Genomic DNA, 23,627 nt, shown 5'->3' with positions numbered 1-23,627 from the left:
GATTGCCAAAGAGTGAAAACAACCCACATATCTACTAGTTGGTAAATGGATAAACCAAACTAGTATATCCATACAAAGGACTATCATTAACCATGATAGGGAATGAAGTACTGATACATACTATAATATGGATGAATCTTGAAAATATCATGCTCAGAGAAAGAAGCCAGACACAAAAGGCCATATATTGTACGATCCCATTTATATAAAATATTCAGAATGGACAAATCCTTAGAAACAGGAAGTAGATTTGTGGTTGCCAAGGACCAGATGGGAGGGAAGAGTGGGGAGTGACTGCTAATGAGTATAGGGTTTCTTTTTGGGGTGATAAAAGTGTTCTGAAATTAGACAGCGTTGGGCACAGAGAATTAGTGTCTGAAAGTGAAGTTTCCAGAAATATTTTAAGGGAAAAAAAAAAAAAACAGACACTATGCCTAGCAATTTTGGTATAGTTGTTCCTTCCTGTTACCATGTGATGAGCTAGAGGCCTTCTCCATTCCTGATGGCTCCCTGAGAGGGGCTGGGCTGCCCCCAGGAAAACCCTGCTCAGATCCCCTGCTGCAGAGACGATAAGTGACTGATGGCCCCAGCTGCTCCTCCTCTAGATTTGCCACCACATTTGTGCCAGGCTTCCGCTGGCTGCTCCCCACCAATGACTGAGCACAGCAGGGGAGCTAAGGCAGGCTCATTCCAACAAGACACAGACTCCTCCATCAGGCAACTTTGGCTTGAGGACTCCCCCATCCACCTGGCATCACTAAGAAATTGAGTGGCGGCTCTCCTCTGCAGCCAAACTCGTGATAGAAGCAGCAATCACGGAGCTGGGTTCACTAATAGCTATGAGAAGATGGAGCCCAGAGTAACAGAGGCCTGGAGGGCAGTCAAGAGAGCCTGACATACACAGAGTCTGGAGATGGTTAATAGTGCACAGCATTCATAGGGGTAAAATAGATAGGCGGCCATCAAGAGTGTTACTTAATTTAACATCTATAAGCAAGCAAGCAAGAAAGCAAGAAAAAGAAAGAAAGAAAAAGTGTAGGAACAAAAGGCTGAAGGTAGTTACCTCAATAAAAAAGGCATTTTCCTTTCTCAGGTCTGGGACAAGGCAAGTTTTAGATCTGAAACCCACTGCCTAATAGAGGAGAGGTGGACAGGGTGATAGGACTCACAACAGCATCGCAGGTATATGCAATAATGATCCTGCAGTCCTTCTCCAGGGGACTCCAAGGGCCAGTCACCCACGTGATTACTGAGCAGAGATAAGGAAACTCTCAGACTTTTTGAGAATGATTTAACACAGAATCTGAGTTGACATTGATACTTAGAGACCCAAAGCATCATCAAAACCCCCCCGCCCCCAGGAGGACTTGGTAATGAATAGAGTAGTGGCTACAGTCTGGCTCACAGTGCGCCCAGTTGGGTCCACGGATCCACCCAGTGATCATTCCCCCAGTCTCTGAATGTATGAAGGGAATTGACACACTTAGTAGTTGGGGTAACCCACACAATGGGTTCTTGGTCTGTGGAGGTAAGAGCTATGGTAGTGGAAAAGACTAAGTAGAAACACTGAAACCGAACCCCCATAAGCCAAGATCGTAAACCAAATACAGTATCACTTGGGGGAGCTGGAGATGAGTGCCATCATTAACGACTGAGAGAATGCAAGACCTACCATATTTCCACTTAATTCACCAGTCTGGCCCCTGCAGAAACCAAATGGATCCTAAAGGATGCCTGCAGACTACAAGCTCAACCAAGTAGTAGCCCCCATCATAGCTGCTGTGCTGGGTGGAGTATTGATGTGAGAGTAGACTAATTAGGCCTCAAGTACAGAATATATACTTGATTTGGCAAGTGCATTCTTTGCCATTCTGCATTCACATGGAACCAATGAACGACAGCTGCATTTACAAAATTGCCTCGGGGTTATATTAATTCTCCTGCCCTCCGTCATTATATAGTCTGGCCTCCTGGACATTGCACAGAGCATCACACAGATCCATTTCATTAAAGATAGGACAAGCAAAAGGTAGCTAGTATGCTGGAGGCCTTGATAAAAGCACATGTGTGGCAGGGGGTGGCACAGATGCCCTATGAAGCATCGGGGACCTGCCCCTTCAGTGAAGTTTTTAGAGGTTCAATGGTCAGGGGTATGCCAAAATATCCCTTCTAAACTGAAAAAACGATTTGCTGTATCTTGCATCCCATACCACAGAGGAAATACAGTGCCTGGTAGACCTCTTTGGGTTCTAGAAGCAACGCATTCCACACCCAGGAGTTCTGCTCCAGGCAACACCAGGTAGCATGGAAGGCTACCAGCTTTGGGTGAGTGGGGCCCAAAGCAGGAAGGCACTATGCAGCAGATACAGCTGACCTATCCTGCACATAGTCCATACTTTTCATCAGACCCTATCATGCTGGGGGTGTTAGTGATAGGAAACAAGATGTATTGTGGAGCCTCTGGCAAGCCCCAGTGGGAGAATTGTAACAATGCCGGCCCCTGGGATTCTGGAACAAGGCCGTGCCATCTGCAGCAGAGGATTTTTATGCCTTCCAGAAAAAGTTCCTGATGGGGCCCTGATAGAGACACCATGCTTGGCCCTGAGGTAATCATGAGAACATACAGCTGTCCGTGGAGAGCTGGATTCTGTGGGACCTGCCAAGTCATAAAGGGGGACAGGCCCAGCAGCAGTCCATCATGAGACTGAAAGGGAGCATCTGTGAGTAAGCCTGAGTGAGGGCACAAGAACGCTGCATGAGGAGGTAGCTCGGAGCCCAGAGCAGCAGCCACATCTGTGCCAGGCCCCGCTCCAGGCTTGCACCCATGGCCCTGCAGGGAAAGAGCTGGAAAAGGCCCAAGACTGGCTCAGAAATGACTTACTGATCTGCATGGCATGGGAATTATAGCTCAGTTTTTTTCAGTGTTGGGCATAAGCTGTATATGGACACAAGCTGAAATGGGCAGCAGCTGTGTTGCGGCCTGAAAGCCAGCAGAGCAGGGAGTCTTCCCCAAAGGGTCATGAGCAGGGCTCACGGTCATGCACAGGCACGGAACTGGCCTGAGGTGAGAACATGAAAAGGTTCTGGAGGCAGGGCTGGTGGCTGGTGGCTGGCCCTTTCCTCAGGGGCAGGGGAAGTGCCTGCCAGGACCTCTTGCCTTCTTGTAACTATAAACAGATAAAGGCAGCAACTCCAGCCTGAGAAGGGTACAATCACCAAGGTTCAGTCCCGCAAGATGAAGGTTTGTGTCCCAATACCAGTAAGTCACCATGACCTGCCGAGAGTGAGGAGAACTCAGAATGGATGGTGGGGGAGAGGGAGGGGGAGCACCTGTGGCCTCAAGACCAACCACAGCAGAGGGCTATTATTCACCCCATTAACCTCTTCTAGGTCCCCTCCCCAGGAAAAGAGGCAAATGGGAACTCAGAAGAAGCTGTTCTCTGAGCTGTGAAGAGAAATTTGTGCAGGGCAAGGAGTGGATGCTGGCGGCCATGGAAATGCGCAGCTCAGATCTCCTGCTTCATACATGCAATTGACCCTCAGCCCCAGCCAATGACCAAGCACAGTGGGGAGATGACGAGAGGTCTTTCCAGCAAGACCAGGGACTCCTCTGACAGGTAACGTGTGGAAGACTCCCCACTGGCCAGGCTGTACCCCATCTGGACCTGTACCGTGGTCCAAGACTGCTCACCCATCTCTGCTTCCTTCCTTGCCTCCTTCCTCAAGTGTCAGACCAGCATGTGGGTATCTGCATCCTCCTGCTCCCTTCTCCCCAGACATCTTTGTGCCGGCTTCCAGCCTGCTTCTCCACGGACTGGAAGGAACACACACTACATTTTAGCTGAGCTCTGCAAGCAGAGAGTAACGTGGTGAAAGGCACTTTGTGGGCACAGAGGATTTTCTCATTATCCACTCTGCCCAAAATAGGTGTCATTATTACCTCCTGCCAGGAGATGAGGAGTGATTGAGTGGAGGGCACTCACCGTAATCTAAAACACTAGAAATGATGAATGAGGTAGATTTGGAAACTGGCTTTTATCAGTTCTCTTTATCCACTCAATTTCTATTGAGTAGACTGAGGATGGTGCCAGTACCTGCACGGTTCCTCACACTGCTGGCAGAGCTAGGGTCCAGAGAGCACAGAGGGACTCGGGTTTCTATGCAATTCAGTAGCACTTGAACAAAATATTCGATGATTTGAAATCTGACTAGAGGCAGAGGCATGCTCCTTTGGGAGCTTTCCCATCAGAGCAAACCAGTGAGCAGCAGCCCACTAGTCCTACCTGAGCTAGCCAGTGAGGCAAGTGTCGGCACAAAGCCAGGGCCGGTCAGCATACCTTCAATATGTACCTAGCTCCTTCCTGAGACCCCTCTCTTCACATCTGGAGGAGGTTCCTCCATTGTCTTAGGGTGGGAATGAGTGACAGCAACCTAACATCCCTTCTTTCCCAAGGCTGTAGCACTCTGAAAAGACTTCCAGTGACATGAACTTTTTAAGTATAGGGAAACTCTTTTGGAAAAGGGGATCCTTCCACCCCCTACCACTTACAACAGGTCCTACCAGGCATAGAAAACTGCACTAGGGGGCATCCCAGATGGCTCAGGAGTTAGCTCTGCCTTCAGCCCAGGGCGTGATCCTGGAGACCCAGGATCCCGTCCCACATCAGGCTCCCTGCATGGAGCCTCCTTCTCCCTCTGCTTTGTCTCTGCCTCTCTCTCTGCATCTCTCTGTGTCTCTCATGGGTAAATAAATACAATCTTTTAAAAAGAATTAAAAAAAAAAAGAAAACTGCTCTAGGTTGGCTGAAGCTTTAAAATCAGAATTACTTTCAAATATATTGTTTCATGGCTAATGAGATCCTCAATCAACAGAAGGCAAGCAGGGTAGGGGTTAGCATTCCAGGTCAGAGAAGGAAAGAGGCTCAATAGTGAAGGGGTTTGCTCAAGGTCACAAGGTCAGATCCTATTCTTCTCATTTTCCTACTAGCTTGCCTAACTCTAAAGAATGTTTAGTCTTTATAATTTATTCTTTACTATTAAGACAATCAGATCTATTTCACGAACAAAGGTAGATGAGATCAGGAGATGTCATATTCAAGATTTTCTAAATCCTAACTACAGACTGTACAAGATGCTGTGATGTTCCACACCGATCTCCCTTCTGGGATAAAAGTCTCTCCCAACTACTAGAAGTGCTGCCAGCAAAAAGCCCTCTGCTTACAGCCTCTACACAAATCACCCTGACTCATGACAGCCACATTGCCAAGGTCAACACCCCTTACCAAAGCATCCTGCAACCAATGACTCTTTGACATGGGGGTTTAAAGATTCAGCGCTCTTGCCCCAACTTGGGACAATGCTAAAGGGTCATGCCAACCTAACCTCTGAATTCCCGGGGTCAGCTGAGGCACCACCAAGACTGCATCTGGGCTCAAATTCCCTTCACTTCTACTGGGTCCACAGGATCCCAAGAGCAATTTGTTATAAATCTCTCACATGCTAATCTTCAACTGGCACCAGGTGTACTCTGAGGAAGTGGACGTTAGGTCAGGATTTGGGAGCTGGATCACCCAGTTGGCACTGAGGCTCCAGCATTGGTGAGACTCTGTGGCACTAGGTGGCACAAGGTAGCAGTGCAATTGTTAAAATTTTTACCTGTGGTCAACTGGAATGGTCTACTTACAGAAAGAACGGCACTGCCTGGCATAATGTACTACACATTGGAGAAATTACAGGCAACAGAGTAACAATAAGGATAATGAAATTGGATGGCTACTGCTTTAAGTAGAGGCATGCTGGAAGGGAAGAGGATCTGACCCTATGGCCCAGTAGGGGGTGGAGACCACGCTGCAAAGGAGAAGGGGTATCTAGCCAGCGCGTAGCAGCAGGAGTAAGGAGGGTACACATGGCCTGGATCCTGAGGGTGTTCCACCAAGGAGGGCAGAACATAAGGTTGAATAATGGAGGGTTTATCACTTTGGGAGCACTCTCCTGGGATGCATGATAGAGCAGCCTGGCAAGGATCCCAGGAGACAGCAAAGGCACTTTACTAGCATGATTCCTAGAAGCATAGAAAAGGCAATGGGCCACACTAAGTGAAGTAGAAATTCCAGAATGGCCATGGCAGATAATGGAAGAAGAATGAAAAAGCCAATATGGGTGGTACTATAGTGGATATACAGTGCAAGGCCAGAAAACCCAGGGGAGAAACATCACTACCCAAAAGCTAAGTTCAGTGGTGGCTGCCATCTTGGCCTAGGGCCGATAGTAGAGATGCCACTGCAAAATTGAATTTATTGATAGCAATGATGATGAGGATCACAGGGCCCACCCCCAGAACCCTGCCTTGCTGCTGCCCAAAAGACACCAGGTGGCGATGCTTATCTGTCAGAAGACACCTGGACAAAAGCATCACAGTTAAGTGGCAAGGTTGTGAGGGCAGCTCACAAGCCTAAAACAGAGTTCTCGAGATGACTCTAGAACACAAGATCCCTAGGGACAAATAAGTGGGATGCCAACAAGAGCATTACTCAAACTATAAAATCAAAAGAAATCAAGTCTAGATAATGAGAATGTCAAGGGCCATTGCCCCCCAAAAATGTTAAGGTCCCTTGCCCAGTTTCTGAACCAAATCCAGTTTTTAGACAAAGAAATTATTCCCTGAAGGAGAAGTCAGACCCCCGAATGGAAGGATCCTGTAATACCATGGCAAGTGTTCCTATTAATGTTTCCTCCTATTTCCTCCCCCAAATAGGCCTATATCCATCACTCAGGTAACCTCACACTGGGGAAAGGGAAACACTTGAAAAGACTGTTGGACACAGGGTTTGAATTTTTTATCTTAATTTCCAGAAACTGAAGACAGCACCAAGGCTCCCCATTTCATTGGGGTCATGTGGGACTTTAGTAACAACTGGAAGCCTGGCCCAGGCATGGTTCACAGAAAGCCCACTGTGTCTGCAACCCACATAGCAGTCATTTCTCTGATGCCCAAATGTGTAACTAGTGGAGCCTCCATTATCAGTGGGGTAAGAGCCATCATAGTGAAAACCTCCGAATGTGAAAACCTCCGAAACTGGTCCCCAGCCTTTGGCTTACAAACAAGCCAAAATAATAAATCCAAATCAATATTGCACCTGGGGGAAATGGCAGAAATTAGTGCCCTTGAAGATTGAAGGGATACAGAAAGGATGATCCCCATCATGTCTTCATTTATTGGCCCTTGCAGAAAATAACACAAAGCCTGGAGAATGAAAGGAGATCATTGCAAATTCAACCAAGTAGTATCTCCAAGGCAGCTGTTGGGCCAGATGTGCTATCTTTGGTAGAGCAGATTAATGGGGTCTCAGATATGTGGTCCCACCTGGAAATTGCATTCTCTTCTATCTCTCTCAGAAAAGGTCAAAAAACAGTTCACCGTAACTTAGAACAAACAATAGCATGCACTTAGAGTCTGTATAGAGCACGCATTTCTAGTCTTGCCGCAGAGCTATGTAACTCTCCCACTCTCTGAAAAGATCTGAAAGTCTGGCTGAAAACCCCATAGAATATCACACTGGTTCTCTACAGAGATGACGATTATGCCCATCAGACCAGAAGGACAAGTGGCTAGTACACTGGAGGACTGAAGGGAAGAGGACTCGTCACTCTTCAGTGCGCAGGAGACAAAGCCCACAAAGATTTATTGCCACATGAGCAAAATCAGTTAAGTCAGGAGGACAGGTCAAGTGAAATCCTGAAAGAGCTTCTCCCAGAACTTACACCAAGACAGTGGATCTGAGCAGCACAAGGGTCACTGAATGGGAAGGGATTACCTTGCTCTGCAGGCTGCCAACCCCAACCTGCCCCTCCCCCTGAGACTGCTGAGCTGAAGAAGCCACTTCCCTGAAGGCCACACAGTCTGCTTCCCAACCTAACCTGCAGCAGTGATAGAGCTGGAGTGATCCTTGAGATGTCATTCCAAATCCTGACCTTGACATCACTATCTGAGAAGGCAATGAGCCAGCCCCTACCACAGGCTTGGAATTTATATGCAGACAAAGTAAAGAACAATCCCAGTCATTTTAAAGCTTTTGTGGGAGTTATAGGCCCCTTTGAGTGGCCCCTAAAAATGCATGTGCGTGTATGTGTGTGGGTATAGACACATACGCATAAAATACCCGATAAACTTCAGATAGTTCATGAAATATATAGACTACAAATTAGGAATTCCCAATTTACATCACATCCAACAGACCCTAAATCTCTTGAGATTAGGCCACATTTCTCATAATGAGACATTTTGTAGGCATTAGGGAAAAGTTTACTGGTTTGCATTTTGTAGACACTCAATAAATACTTGCTGATTTGTTGTGCTTTCAGATATAAGGTCATGGACTAAGAATAATATTTTCTCTCCAATTATGCCACCCACCTCTCACCCTATGGTGCTGACCACTGGAAAGCCCACCACCATGTACTTTTATCTCTTTAGCTTGCAGCTTTCCTTCAGTTAAGTGAAGATGCTCCTGAAAGATATCAAAATAGGGGCACCTGGGTGGCTCAGTAGTTGAGCATCTGCCTTCAGCTCAACTCAAGATCCCAGAGTCCTCGGATCAAGTCCTACAACAGGCTCCCCATGGGATGCTTGTTCCTCCCTCTACCTATGTCTCTGCCTGTCTCTCTGTCTTTCATTAATAGGTAAAATCTTTTTTAAAAAAAATATCAAATAACATTTTAAAAAGGCTTCTTATAAATCAGTTTACCATAGATGAATCCGTTCACATTCACTCTTGAATACTAGTGTTACTTAGAAGTAAGGGAGAGTTTTCAAGAGGCCTCTGACTGGCAGATGGGACTTCAAAATTGATGGGTGGTGGAAAGACTAAGGGAAATTACTGGAAATGAATACATGTTTCCCCCACTATCTGAAAGTAGAGTATTCTTTTTTTATATATAAATTTATTTTTTATTGGTGTTCAATTTGCCAACATATAGAGTAACACCCAGTGCTCATCCCATCAAGTGCCCCTCTCAGTGCCCATCACCAGTCACCCCCACCCCCCGCCCACCTCCCCTTCCACCACCCCTAGTTCATTTCCCAGAGTTAGGAGTCTCTCATGTTCTGTCTCCCTGAAAGTAGAGTATTCTTATGAAACTTTTTGTAACTCTAAATGGCAGGGGAAAATGAAGCAATTATCATTAATTTATATGGAAAAATTTTTGAGCCTTCCCAGACCCCCCAAAATAACCTCTCTTCAGCTTTTCTGATACCTTGGAACACATCTTGCTAACAGATGCACAAAATAAATTGAGATAAAGCACAGATGCTCACAGACACAGTCAAAGCTGTGGTAGCTTGATGCTAAGATGCTGAGTGTGGTTCCCCGAGAAGGAGCTCGGCGGGGTTGCTCACTGCACCAGTGCGTGCTGCTTTTGTAAGGACTTGCTGCAACACAACACTGAATGCTGTTTTTGCTTTCTGCCTCTTTTCATGAAAGTGAAAACCCTCTTCAGTTTCTTTGGTTGGCAAAAACAGATACTGATGTAGGTCTTTTTGTAAAAGTGAAGTGACGTACTGGGAACGTTCAAAAAACAGGGACACCTGTGTAAACCTTGCCAGCTTCAGCTGTTTTGCATTGGAGACTTTGTTCTGCACTCAAAATGATTTACCCAGAGCAAATTACAGTAACTCCAAATTTTGCCTAATAAAAAATATATTTTGTGACTTTTTTTAAGGAAAAACAACAAGCCTGTTATAATAGAACTACTGTTTTAATATAACTGATCCTATATTAAATTTAATTTCCTAAGAGGTCTGCAAGATCCTTTTGAGACTATGTGATTCTTATCCACCACTCTGATTTGGTTCGTTGCCGCCAATCTCCTCTGCAGGGCCCCAGCTGAGTGGGTTTAGATGCTAAAAGCCTTACACGGGATATCAGATCAAGCAGCTAGTCCTGCTTCCTGACATGCCTTGGGTAAGGAAGAAGGCGCGTGTGTAACACAGACCACCAATTCCAGGTCTCCTGGCTTTCTGAGAAACCATACTTATAAACGGAGTGATATAGGGAGGCGATATGGAAAGAACTCTGATCTAGAAGCAGAAGATCTAAAGTCCCAGCCTTGCATTTGCAAACAGGATTCTTTGGCAAATCCTGTTACCTGTAAGAGTATATTACCTGTCCTACTTGATAGTATTCTTTGAGGACTGAATGAGGTAATATATGTGAAAGCACTTTGTAACCAGATGCATTAACACTCAGCTAAGTTTTATTTCTATCATCTCTGAACATACCTCCCCTCCTCCCCTTCATCTCTCCTTTGCTGGCCTATCACCCTGTCTGGGATGTCCCTGACCTACCTTCTCCATCTGACTGTGTTTGGGGTTTCCCCTATCTGCTAACACATTTCACACAATTGTGCACTTTCCAGACCATCTTCCCTCTTCACCGGGGAATTCATCCTCTCTGCAATGTGAATGTAACCATACTATAAACAAAAGCCATTCACCTATTCTTAAACCACTTTTCTTTAGCTGAAAACATGATAGGTCCCCAGTAATAGGAATATGACAAACTGGTTCTAAACTACATGTATGAAAGAGCAAAGGTCAAAAAATAGCCAAAACACTCCTGAAAGGTAATAATATGAGAAGACTTTCTCACCAGGCATCAAGACTTGGAAAATTACAGTAATTAAGGTAATGTGTCTTGGCACACAGATAGACAAAGTAACCAGTGGAAGAGAATAAAGACAATCTGAAACCATGACATGCATTTACAGAAATGTAATATATCTCAAAAGTGACATCATATATCACACAGGGGGAAAAAAACAGACTATAATAGTGCTAAGATAGTGGGTTATCTACATGGAACAGTTAAATTGGATTCCCACCTTGGGGCACCTGGGTGGTGCAGTTGGTTAAGTGTCTGATTCTTGTTTTTGGCTCCGGTCATGGTCTCCAGGTTTTGGGATCAAGCCCTGCTTCTGTAAGGCTCCGTGCTCAGTGGGGAGTCTGCTTCTCTCTCTCTCTCTCTCTCTCTCTCTCCGTCTCTCTCCCTCTGCCCTCAACCCTATGCTCTGTCTTGGTCAAATAAATAAATATTCTTTTAAAAATTGGATTCATATTTCATACCAGGTATAAAAATCAATTCAGATATCCAGATACCTTAAAGACTTAACTGGGGATGCCTGCATGGTTCAGTTGGTTAAGCACCTGCCTTTGGTTCAGGTGATGATCTCAAGGTCCTGGAACCGAGTCCCATGTCAGACTTCCCTGCCCAAGGGGGAGCCTGCTTCTCCCTCTTCCTTTACCCCTCCTCCCTGCTCATGCCTCTCTCTCTCTCTCTCTCTCTCTCTCTCTCTCTTTTCTCCCAAATAAATAAATAAATAAATAAAATCTTAAAAAAAAAATTAAAATCTTTAAAAAAAAGGCAAACACATTTGTAGAAATGGTTATATTTATGATTTGGGGATAGAAAAAGATTTTTTTTAAAGAAGAGGCAAGTGCTAACATTTTTTAAAAATCTGAATATTTTTACTGCCTTAAAATAATAACCAATTTAATTAGTTAATTAATAACTAATATATCCACCAAGATACCATAAAGGAAATGAAAAGGCAAACAATAACCTGAGAAGATATATTTGCAACACATCTGAGGAACAAAGGATTAGTCCCAGAATATATAAACAGCAGAAAGAAAAAGATCACTCAGCAGCTTTGACAAGGTCTGCGGGGGAGACATAGTTTTGGAGCTTGAGTCCTGCCAAGTTTGAGGGGCTGTGGGTGGGCTTGCCACAGATATGGGCTTTGCACGGATCCATCCTAACAAAGCATAAAACTAACTCTGCACAAATTCAAGGTGACCTGCCAGTAATATAACTGCCTGCTAGAATAAAAATCATTACCCTTCAGATAAAGATAACAAAATCAGGTTCTCTAAGATATATCCGGAACAATTTTCAGTACACTATTCAGAAGTATGAAACACACAAAGTAACAGGAAAATGTGACCTTGAAGTGGCATAGATGTTGGATTTAGCAGACAACTTTACCCAGCAAGAACTATGTTCCAGGACTTAAAGGAGCATATGATGCCACCAAGTGAACAGACAAGGGAGGTCAGCAATAAAACAATTTTAAAAGCTCGAAAGGAAAATTGAAGAATTAAAAGGAACAAGAACTGAAATGAAAATTTCACTGGATGGGCTCAATAGAAGAAGAAAGTGTTAGCAACTTGAAGACTGATCAGTACAAATTATCCAACATTAAAAACAGAAAAAATAAAAGATGTTCAGCTTCACTCATCATCAGGGAAGTGCAAATCAAAACCACAATGAGGGCAGCCCTGGTGGCTCAGCAGTTTAGCACTGCCTTCATCGAGTCCCACATCAGGCTCCCTGCATGGAGCCTGCATCTCCCTCTGTGTCTCTGCCTCTCTCTCTCTCTCTCTCTCTCTCTCTCTGCCTAAATAAAATCTTAAAAAAAAAAACCAAACCACAACGAGCTATCACCTCACACCTGTCAGAATAGCTAAAACAAAAACACAAGTAACAAGTGTTGGTGAGGATATGGAAAAAAAGGAACCCTTATGCACTGTTGGTGGGAATGTAAACTGGTGCAGCCACTGTGGAAAATAGGATAGAGGTTCCTCAAAAAGTTAAAAATAGAACTACCCCATGATCCAGTAATCATGCTATTGGGCATTTACTCCCAAAATACAAAAATACTAATTCAAAGGGATACGTGCACCCCAGTATTTATAGAAGCACTATCTACAATAGCCAAATTATGGCAGCAGCTCATGTCCACCAACAGATGAATGGATAAAGAAGGTGTGGTATACATATATATACAGTGGAATCTTATTCAACCATAAAAAAGAACAAAAAGGGATCCCTGGGTGGCGCAGCAGTTTGGCACCTGCCTTTGGCCCGGGGCGCGATCCTGGAGACCCGGGATCGAATCCCACATCAGGCTCCCGGTGCATGGAGCCTGCTTCTCCCTCCGCCTGTGTCTCTGCCTCTCTCTCTCTGTGACTATCATAAATAAATAAAAATTAAAAAAAAATAAAAAAAGAACAAAAAAAAACAAAATCTTGCTGGAAGATTTTGAACTGGATGGAACTAGAGAGTATTATGCTAAGCAAAACAAGCCAGCCAGAGAAAGACAAATACCATATGATTTCACTCATGTGTGGAGTTTAAGAAACAAAAACAAGTGAACAAAGGAAAAAGAGAGAGAGAGAAAGCAATAAACCAAGAAGCAGACTCTTAACTACAGAGAACAAACTGATGGTTACAGAGGAGAGGTGGGGGGATGGGTGAAACAGATGATGGGGATTAAGGAGTGCACTTGTCATGAGCACTGAGCAATGTATAAAATTGTTGAGTCACTGTGTTGTTAACTACACTGGAATGAATGTTTTTTAAAAAAGATAGAAAAAGAAGAAAGAAATTCAGAGGATGGATGATACTCACCCAAGGCTAATTTTGTAACATAAACAGAAAATATTGGGGTGCCTAGGTGGCTCAGTTAGTTAAGCATCTGCCTTCAGCTCAGGTCATGATCTCGGGGTCATGGGATCCAGGCCTGGGTCAGGCTCCCGGTTCAGAGAGGAGTCTGCTTGTCCCTCTGCCCCTTCCCACTGCTTCTTTATATATATATATTCTTTATATATTTATATATGAAGGAATGTATATACATATTTCTTTAAAGGGATGTGCAAAAACACACACACACACACACACACAAAACACCCAAAACAAAAAGAATAAAACTCCAGAGAAGTGAACTGAGCCTCAGGAATTTATAAAACAATGATCAAATAGTCTACATATGTGTTGTCCAGTTTTTGGAAATAAAGTTTTATTAGAACACAGCCACACTCATTCACAGACTTGAGTAGTGCAACAGAGACTGCATGGCCTGCAAAGCGTAAAATATCTACTATCTGGCCCCTTATAGGCAGAGTTTGTTGACTTAGGCAAGAGAGACAATGGGAGGAAGCAATGTTAAAGAAACACATGGACAACAGTCACCTAACAGAAGCTAAAACCATAGTGGCCTGTCCAGAGCCTCGAGTCAGGAGGACATTCAGACACTGCCCCTTCTAGAAACATTGCTCAAGACAGAGAGGAGAAATACCTGGTTTCTCTCTTCCTTGTGCCCTCCAATTCCCCCCCACCCTAAACAGTGCCTCCCACCTGCCAAACCCAGGTGACACAAAGCCTGAATATAAAGAGTCAGCCTCCTGCAATATAAAGAAGAGCACCAAAAGAACTGCCAAATATCCTAGAGAAACTCTTGCACATCTGCACAAAGAGACACAGATAAGAGTGCTCTATAAGCTTCCTCGGGAAAATCCTGTAAACAACCAAAGTGTCGACCAACAGGAGAATGGTCAAAACTCTGCAGAATAGTCACACAATGGAATGTTACACAGCAGGGAGAATAAATGAACTAAAACTACATACAGTAGCATTTAAATCTGAAAAATATAATGCTAAGAAAAAAATCAAGATACCAAAAAATCTACTGTGTGATAGAATTGATCTAAAGTCCAAAAATGTAAAAGTAAACAATACATTATTTTGTGCTATATATCTCTGTATTAAGATTATAAAGAAGAGTGAGGAAATTACAAACATAAAATTCAAGTCATGCTTCACTGAGGAGGATGAGGAAGCAGAGGAGTAAAATTAAGGAGAAATTCAAAGGTAGTGTCAACAGTATTGGTTTTGTTTTATTATTGAGTATCAGCTTCAATGAATGGTATCCATTTTATTATTAACCTTCATAACTTACATGTTTGCGTGTGTACATATACCCATATTTAGTTATGCATCTAATTTTTACAACCAGTATTTTAAAAGAAATAAAACCATGCTTTCCAGTTGCATCTTTCTTCTCTGTCTTTCCCTTAGGCATTTCATGGCCCCACAAAAGGAGAACTGCCCCTTCAGATTAGGAGACACAAATGGGAGGCTTTGTCCCAAGAACAGCCAATAATAACTATAATAGAGACAAAATGCGTTTGGAGAATATCCCTCTCCTGTAGAAGAGAAGACCTAGAAAAGATGGATACACTTTGAAGAGTTAGCAGAGATGACAAAGAGGTACAGAAGCATTGCGATAGTAGCCCACTGGGTTTACGCCCTGAGGGACTCCAGGAGCCCAAGGTCTAGTAGTAGAAATGGAACACAGTGTCAGGTGTGCGATGGGACAGCCCAGAGAGTGGGCCCTGTAGGAAAGAGGTGGGAGAAATCGGGACTGATGCAAGAAGTGAAGGAAGATCTCAAAGGAGAGGAGGCAGTCAGGACCCGGAGGGTAGAGGAGATGCCTTCCCTCCCTGGCACCTGGGGTCCCAGTGCTGCCAAGGACTTCCTGCAGCATTTGAGCAGGCCAGTTCCTGTCCATTCTCACATTTCACTTTCTGGGGGGGACATAAAGCCCATCTGCTTGCTTTCAGGGGATATTTAGGAGAAAGCGTGAAGTTAACAAAACCCTTTATTGATACGATTAATAGGAAAAAGAACACCATACACCAAACACCAACACCTGGCCACCTTGTTTTCTACATTCCTGAGAAGTCACCAGAGCAACCTGAGGCTTTGCTAGAGAACAGCAGCTTTTGTGCAGCAGGAGAGATCCTGCCCGTGCCTGCCGGGGTTAGTCCCCCACTTCTGGAGTGCTAATGGCAGTCAGGATGATAGGAAGAGGGCTTTACATCCAGGTCCAAAATATAGCAGAGAACCTCACACATCTAATTGATTAAATGCTTAATGAATGAATGAATGATCTGCCAGCTAGCAATGCACAGCACCAGATGATTCCTCAGATACAAATTGCGTGGGATTCAACACACCCGGATATATTACAATGCGAAGTAATGTCAAGAACTTAATTGGCACATTGAGTAGGTCAACATAACCATATGCAAAATGTGCCCCAAATGTTTATATGTAGGATCTTGTTCTTGAAAACAGTATATTTCTGTTTCACACATTAATGTTCCCTTGGGGAATATTTATTAGACTAAGGCCAAATGAATCTTTCAACAGCCAAACTTCAGAGATAACTCAGCCAAAAACCCATCAAAGCAGGCTTCTTTGTGTGATCTAAGGGGCCTGGGAGGAAGGAACTCACTTTATACATCAACCACTCCTTGGGCGTCCCCAGTCAGGGAGGGCATGACACACTGACCCCATGGCAAGGTGAAGCCTGAGCATTTCACTCTCTCGAGATGGCAGATGGCTCAGGGACACAATGAATGAATGAGCACAAAGGGAGTGGAGTCAGATAAGGTCACTGTGAGGATTTCCAGTAACCCCGGCTGAAAACGCCAGGCTCTTTCTCTCTTCTCTAGATCAGCACATCTACTTTATCACTCCACAGCTGATCATCAGATCTGTATTCTGAAAAACACCAGAGGGAAACGAAGGGATGCAAAGCTGTCCCCACTCCCCTGATTTCACCGAGTTCAGCTGACTTTGCAGCTGAGAACTGAAGCTCTGCTTAAAGAGCCTCATGGTTCGAAGGTAGTTTTTCTTTCCATGCCTTGTCTTTTTTTTTTAAGATTTTATTTATTTACTCATGAGGGATGCAGAGAGAGAGAGAGAGAGGGAGAGAGAGAGAGAGAGAGAAGCAGAGACACAGGCAGAGGCAGAAGCAGGCTCCATACAGGGTATCTGATGTGGGACTCGATCCCGGGACTCCAGTATCATGCCCTGGGCCAAAGGCAGGCGCTAAACCACTGAGCCACCCAGGGATCCCTCATGCCTTGTCTTAATAGCTTAAGACTCCACTGAACACATGCTGCTCAGCCGACCTACCCAGAGTACAGCTCTTCTCTGGGTATGGGCCACTAGAGGGCCACTAGAGGGCCACTAGAGGATAGTGATAAGCCACCTGCTTCTTCCCCCTTACCACTCCTTGCCCATGGGCCACAGGAGCTGCACCTTCTAATTGCATTGCTTTATTATAGTAAAATATATCTGTACCATAGAATTTACCATTCTAGTCACTTTTAAGTGTAGGATTTAGTGGCATGAAGTACATTCACAATTTTGTGCAACCACCATGCTACCTACTTCCAAAACCCTTCCATCGCCCCAAACAAAAACCCTCTAATCATTAAGCAGTAACTCCCAATGACCCCTCTCCCCACCCCAGGAAGCACTGTTCTCCTTTCTGTCTCTACGAATTTCACTGTTCTAAGCACCACGTATAAGGAGAATCATACAACATTGGTTCTTTAGTGTCTGGCTTATTTCCCTCAGCATCATGTCTTTATGGTTCATCCATGTTGTAGCATACATCAGATCTCCCTTCCTTTTTTCAGGCTGAATAATGTTCCATTGTGCATATGGACCACATTTTGTTTATCGGTTTATCCACTGATGGACACCCGGGTTGTTCCCAGCTTTTGGCTATGTGACTAATGCTCTGAGCACTGGTATATGAATACTTGTTTGAGTCCCTGCTTTCAATTCTTGTGGGTATATATTTAATTCTTTGGGATACATTTCTTTAGAGTTCCATTTTTATTTGTTTTATGATGTTTTCTAATATACCATCTTGCAGTTTTGTGTTGGTTGCCATAGGCATCACCATACAGATATGGGTAACTTATCACAGCCTCCTTTGTGCTGACATTTTCAAGTGAAAAATGAAGTTATAAAGAAGGTATGCCCAGTAGGGTTGCTTTGCTCCCCTCATCTCAAAATATAATTTCCTCTACATATACTGGGCACCACCTCAGACAGTGCTATAGAGTATTCCATTATGTTCACATGTATTTTTACCCATTCTGTAGTTCTTCTATCCTTTCTGGAAGCCCCAGCCTTCTTCTGTGCATGTGTGCATGTGTACATGTGTCTAGAGCTTTCTTTTTGCATTCTTTAAATACCATTCTGCTAGCAACAAACACTCTTAGTTTTTCTTTGTTTGGGAATGTCTTTATTTTCCCATCATTCCTGAAGGGTAATCTTTGTCAATACAGGATTTGGGCTTCACAATTCCTCTCTCTCAGCACTTGAAAAATGCTATGCCACATCCCCCTGGAACTCACGGTTTCAGAGGAAAAATCTGCTGTTACTTAAATTGGTTTTCTTTATAGATACTATGTCGCTGTTCTTTGGTTGCTTTAAAGATCTTTTTCTCTTAGTTTTCCAAAGTGGGTAGATTTCAGAAGTTGGTGCAGATTTTTTCTTTTGTCTTATATGGGGTTCACTCACTTCTGGAATATATAAGTCTATGTATTTCACCAAGTTTCAGAAGTATTTGGCCATTTGATTTCTTCAAATACTCTTCCAGCATCATTGAATTCCTCCTCTCCTTCTGCAACTCTGATGATATGAATGTTAGGTCTTTTGTCAGTGACCCCCAGGTCCCCAAGGCCCTGCTCACTTACTTTCTGTTGCTCAGACTGAGTAAATTCTATTGATCTGTCTTGGAGTTTACTGGTTCTATCTTCTGTTATCTCCACTCCACAATGGAATCTATCCAGTGAGTTTTTATATCAGTTATTATATTTTTCAATTCTATAATTTCCCTTTGGTTCTTTGTTATAACATATTACTTTCCTGTTTTTTTTCTATTTTTTTCTTTTGTTTCAAGAGAATTTGTAATGGATTGCTGAAGCATTTTTATGATGGCTGATTAAAATCCATGTCATATTGGGGCACCTGAGTGACTCAGTTGTTTCAGTGTCCAACTCTTGATTTCAGCTCAGGCCATGATCTCAGGGTTGTGGGAAGGAGTGCCGCATCAGGCTCTGGCTGTGAAGCCTGCTTGGGATTTTTTCTCTCTCTCTGCCCTTGCCCCCCTCAACTTCTCTAAAAAAGAGTTTTAGTATTTTATCCATGTCATATAATTCCAACATCTGACTAATCTCAGTGTTAGCCTCACTTGACTGTCTTTTCTCATTCAAATTGCAGTTTTCTTGGTTCTTGGTATGACAAATGACTTCTTTTATCATTGGACATTTGATTGTTATGGTAGGAGACTCTTGATTCTATTTAAACCTTCTCTTTTAACAGGCTATCACTCTGTTCAGGTTTAGCTTCTAGGTTCTGTTCTACTTTGTGGGCTTTAGTTCCAACAACAGTTTAGTTTTCAGAGCCCTTGCAGTGCTGTTCTGTCTGCTTCATTCTTCTCATGTTGCCAGGGTTCCTGTTCAATTCCTCCTGGTGCCATCTGCAGGGACAGAAAGCACTTCCTTCAGCCACCTGCTGTCACTGGGTGATCTTCTGGGTGAGGAAGATGGAGCAGAAACCCCTGAGTTTGCATCTCTTTTTGCCAGAGGGTGGAAGACACAGAGACACAGGGACTTACTGCACCTGCCACTGTGTTCACATCACACCGCCTGCCTGAGTCCTGGTTGTAGATCAGTGTCTGCGATGACCCAAGGTTTTGCTCCTGCCACTATTACCAGCAGATAGGACTACCTACTGGCCCAGGATATAAAACAGAGGTTGCAGCTCCCCACTAAGTTTCCATGGGCTTCTTCTCTCCTTGTTTGGTGAGAAAGAGCAGGCTTTCCTTGGGCTCTTTTGTCTATGTCTCTTGATGGTTCCAGATTGCAGGCCTGCCTCTCCGGTCCAGGGGTATATGGGAGACAAAAGAGAACCCAGGGAACTCACCATGTTGTTGTTCCTCATGTCCTAAAGTTTCCTACCAGTGTGCTTCTTCTTTCTAGCCTTCAAGTCCTTTTATCATTGTCTGCTCAGTAATTCCAAGTGTGTTCAGCTGTATTTAGAGAAAGGGATGGGGGAAAAGTATCTACTCCACCTTGTTCCAGACTCAGCAGCCCAAATAAATTTTAAGAAATTCCTATTATCAAGTCAAACTATCACCTCTCAATTATATAAAGTAGTGATTGAGTTATATGCAGGAATATCGACACAGACACACCATGTATAACAAAAAGCAATAACTATGTGGGTCAATCTGGTGTTTTCAGATTGCCAATTCTGACTGCCATAAGGTAGGATCAAGCCCTCCTGCAGTGCTTTACTTTATAATTGAAGAAAGAATCAGCTAAGAACAGCTCAATTGTTAGCAAAATTCCAACATGATCCTAGTCAACTTCTGGATGCTAGAGTTAAGTGGTAGATGGAAAAACTAAAACACTAGTATTTAAAAATACTTTTGACTATAATCACTTCTGACCCAGTGGAAGTGACATAATCTTGTCCAGAACCACAGACTTCTGTGTAGCAGTACACATTAGTTAGGTGCCCAGGAGTGAAGCCTCAGTCATGACTTGGAAGAAAACAGAGAAACCAAGAGATAGCTCAGCTCCTCTGCCTGGGACCCATAGAGAAACTGGGTGATGAGATTGAGTGGAGACATAGGAAAAGAGAAGTGGTAGAGAAGGATAGAGCAATGTGACAGCAGGGAGGAGACTCCCACAGGGATCCATTGATGAAGGATCTAGTAACCACTTTTTAAAATTCTTTGCTGTGCCATGGTAAACCTGTTATTTATGATGCCTTTTGCATAAGATATTTTGGGATGTGCAAAGAAAAAGTGTCATGTTCCATGTCTAGGCAAGTGTTAAGCAGAGAGGAGAACTTAAGAAGAGTAGTGAGACCTGAGTGAAATTATAGTTCAAAAGAATGGTAAGTTGGGGCACTGGGGTGGCTCAGTGGTCGAGCAACTGCCTTCAGCTCAAGTCACGATCCCAGGGTCCTGGAATTGAGTCCCACATCAGGCTCCCTGCAGGGAGCCAGCTTCTCCCTCTGCCTATGTTTCTGCCTCTTTCTGTGTCTCTCATGAATGAATGAATGAATGAATGAATGAATGAATAAATAAATAAATAAAGACAATAAGTTAGTTATAGAGGTGACCATGAGAACATAAGTGCCCAGAAATTCACAGACCAGATGAGAGCTAAGGGGTCAGATGAGTTTTCTGTATATCTTTTTTTTTTTTAATTTTTATTTATGATAGTCACAGAGAGAGAGAGAGAGAGAGAGGCAGAGACATAGGCAGAGGGAGAAGCAGGCTCCATGCACCGGGAGCCCGACGTGGGATTCGATCCCGGGTCTCTAGGATCGCACCCTGGGTCAAAGGCAGGCACCAAACCGCTGCGCCACCCAGGGATCCCCATTTTCTGTATATCTTTAAAGATAAGGTACTCTCAGCTTCAAGGAACATACATGTCCATGGTGTGTGAGTCCATGAGAGTGGAAAATAAGGAGGCATAACTGACAATCCAGCTGCTTTTCTCCAATGTAAGCATGGCTGGTCATGAGACTACAACCCGGAGTATCTCATGGGTGTAGATGGCAATAAGGAACACAGTAAAGACAAAGGACAGACTATTTGGAGAAGAACAACAGAAAGGAAGGGGAAAGTGTAACCCTTCTGCAGAAATGACATACTTGAATTTTTGTAGACTGACGACCATCCCAGCTGTGTTTTGAGAGTCCCTTCTTTAATGGTTTGTTCCCTTCCAGTTTGCCAGAATTACTATGAATCCATATCCTGATATTAGGCATTAATTCATACATTAGATATTTTTAAACTTGAATATAATAGGATATACAAGATTCTACTGAATCTTTGAAAATCTTAACATGACCTATGCAGAGAGCATATGAACTATAAAGTTAAATCCAATCTGATTTATTAATAAGACAACAGATATTGACAATTTTGATGTGTTTTTCAACAGTTAAGAGAGGTTCTCTCATCTGAGTGAAACTAAAAATGAAGGAGCCTCAAAAATAAGAAAAAAAAATTTCACATTATCCAAAAAATCCATCTTGATGCACCAAAGTATCTGTTACACATTCTGTCAGTAAATCTCAGAGGTTTTGATCACATAGGAGTATAAATGCACAGGGTAAAAATCAAACAGAATTCCAAATGGCTGCACTAAATTCCACAGCTGCAAAGCTAAGTATTTTGAAAAAAATAATACAAGTCTTCCTGCTCTCCCACCAAGAAAAGATCAATCCAGCCTCTATAAGAACCCTGGGTGGACTGGAGCTATTGTAATGGCTGCTGACCACCTTGTACAGGAGAAGTGGCTGGAAGGTGGTAGTGGAGACAGGAGGCATTTTGGGGGAGGATGACTCAAGGAAAAAGGAGAAAGGAGACACGGGTAATGGATCTTCTGCAGACTGACCCCTGGGGTAGGCCCGTGTCATGAAAATGACTGACTCACTTGGAAAATGATAAATAGCAACAATCACAGGCATTTGTAGAGTATTGATTTCCCTGAGACTTCCACAGGTTTTCACATGACTAATCTAATTTAAAACCAAGCAGTTCCTATGATGAGGCTGTTGAATCTCGTGTGTGAGTCCATAGTATTCCTTACATCTCATAGAAGAGGAAACTAAAGAGAGAAGGTACATGGCTTCCCCAAGACCACATGGGATACACACTAGATGGATGGTCTCCAGAGGATTCTAGAACAAATGGTTCCAGATTAGATGGATGACCCAGAGTTAAGTTACTGGATGCTTCCAGTCAACCCTCAAATCTAGTTGAGCCTGAATAATTGTTGTGAATATAATTTTTGTTAATGTAATTTTAAGTCTTTTTTTCTTTTTTTGAAGGTTTATTTATTTATTCATGAAAGACACAAAGAGAGAGGCAGTGACACAGGAAGAGTGAAAAACAAGCTCCCCACAAGGAGTCTGATGCAGGACTTGATCCCAGGACCTCAGGATCATGCCCTGAGCCAAAGACAGATGCTCAATCACTGAGCCACCCAGGCGCCCCAATGTAATTTTAAATCTGAAGGCAATCCTCAAGTAGTTCTTGAAAGAAATAATATACAAAGTAAAATGGTAATTCAATAACATAAATAGCAAGCTCTTCTATCTCATTTACTATATGCCAGGTACCGTTGAAGTGCTTTACCTGTATTGCCTCACTTAATCCTCACAATCTTTTGATGCAGATATTACTACTATCTCAATCTTTCAAGGGAGGAAACCGAGGCAGAAGAATTAAGTAAGCAAAGTCACACTGTTGGTAAGGGAAAGAGCTAAGATTTCAGGCAGTCTGGTTCCAGAATCTTAACCACCATTCTACACTGCCTTTCAGAACTACTATTAATAATACTCCAGCGTGAGGTTCCTGAGGTAGATCTACAAAAATTGGCAGTATCGAAGGATTGAGAGAGGAAGTAAAACATGCATTTTTTTTTCATTTTACTCAAAAGGAAATAAATTTTATTCTTGAATTTGATCACTTGAGAAAGAACACATTCAGATTTAGAGAACTGGAAGGAATGTGAGGGGAATTTTTGGAGCGATGATAATGTATATCGTTTTAAAACTTGTATTATTGACAGAGAATGTTAATTAGCTTCAGTTGCACAACATAGTGATTCAGTAATTCTATACATTAAGGCAGTGCTCACCATGATAAATGTAGTTACCATCTGTTACCATGCAACATTATTTCAATATTATTGATTAGCTTACTTAAGCTCTACTTTGCATCCTCATAACTTATTTATTTTATAACTGGAATTATGTACATTTTAACCCCCCTGTAATGTACATCTTGATAGGAGTTTGGGTCACATGGGTGTACGCATTTGTTAAAACTCAAGCTTGTGAATTTCATTTTATGTAAATTTTACCTCAAAAGATAACTGTAAGTAAATATTG

Source organism: Vulpes lagopus, chromosome 7 (genome assembly GCF_018345385.1).
Source record: "Vulpes lagopus strain Blue_001 chromosome 7, ASM1834538v1, whole genome shotgun sequence".
Lineage (NCBI taxonomy): Eukaryota > Metazoa > Chordata > Mammalia > Carnivora > Canidae > Vulpes > Vulpes lagopus.
This window is presented reverse-complemented; position numbering follows the sequence as displayed.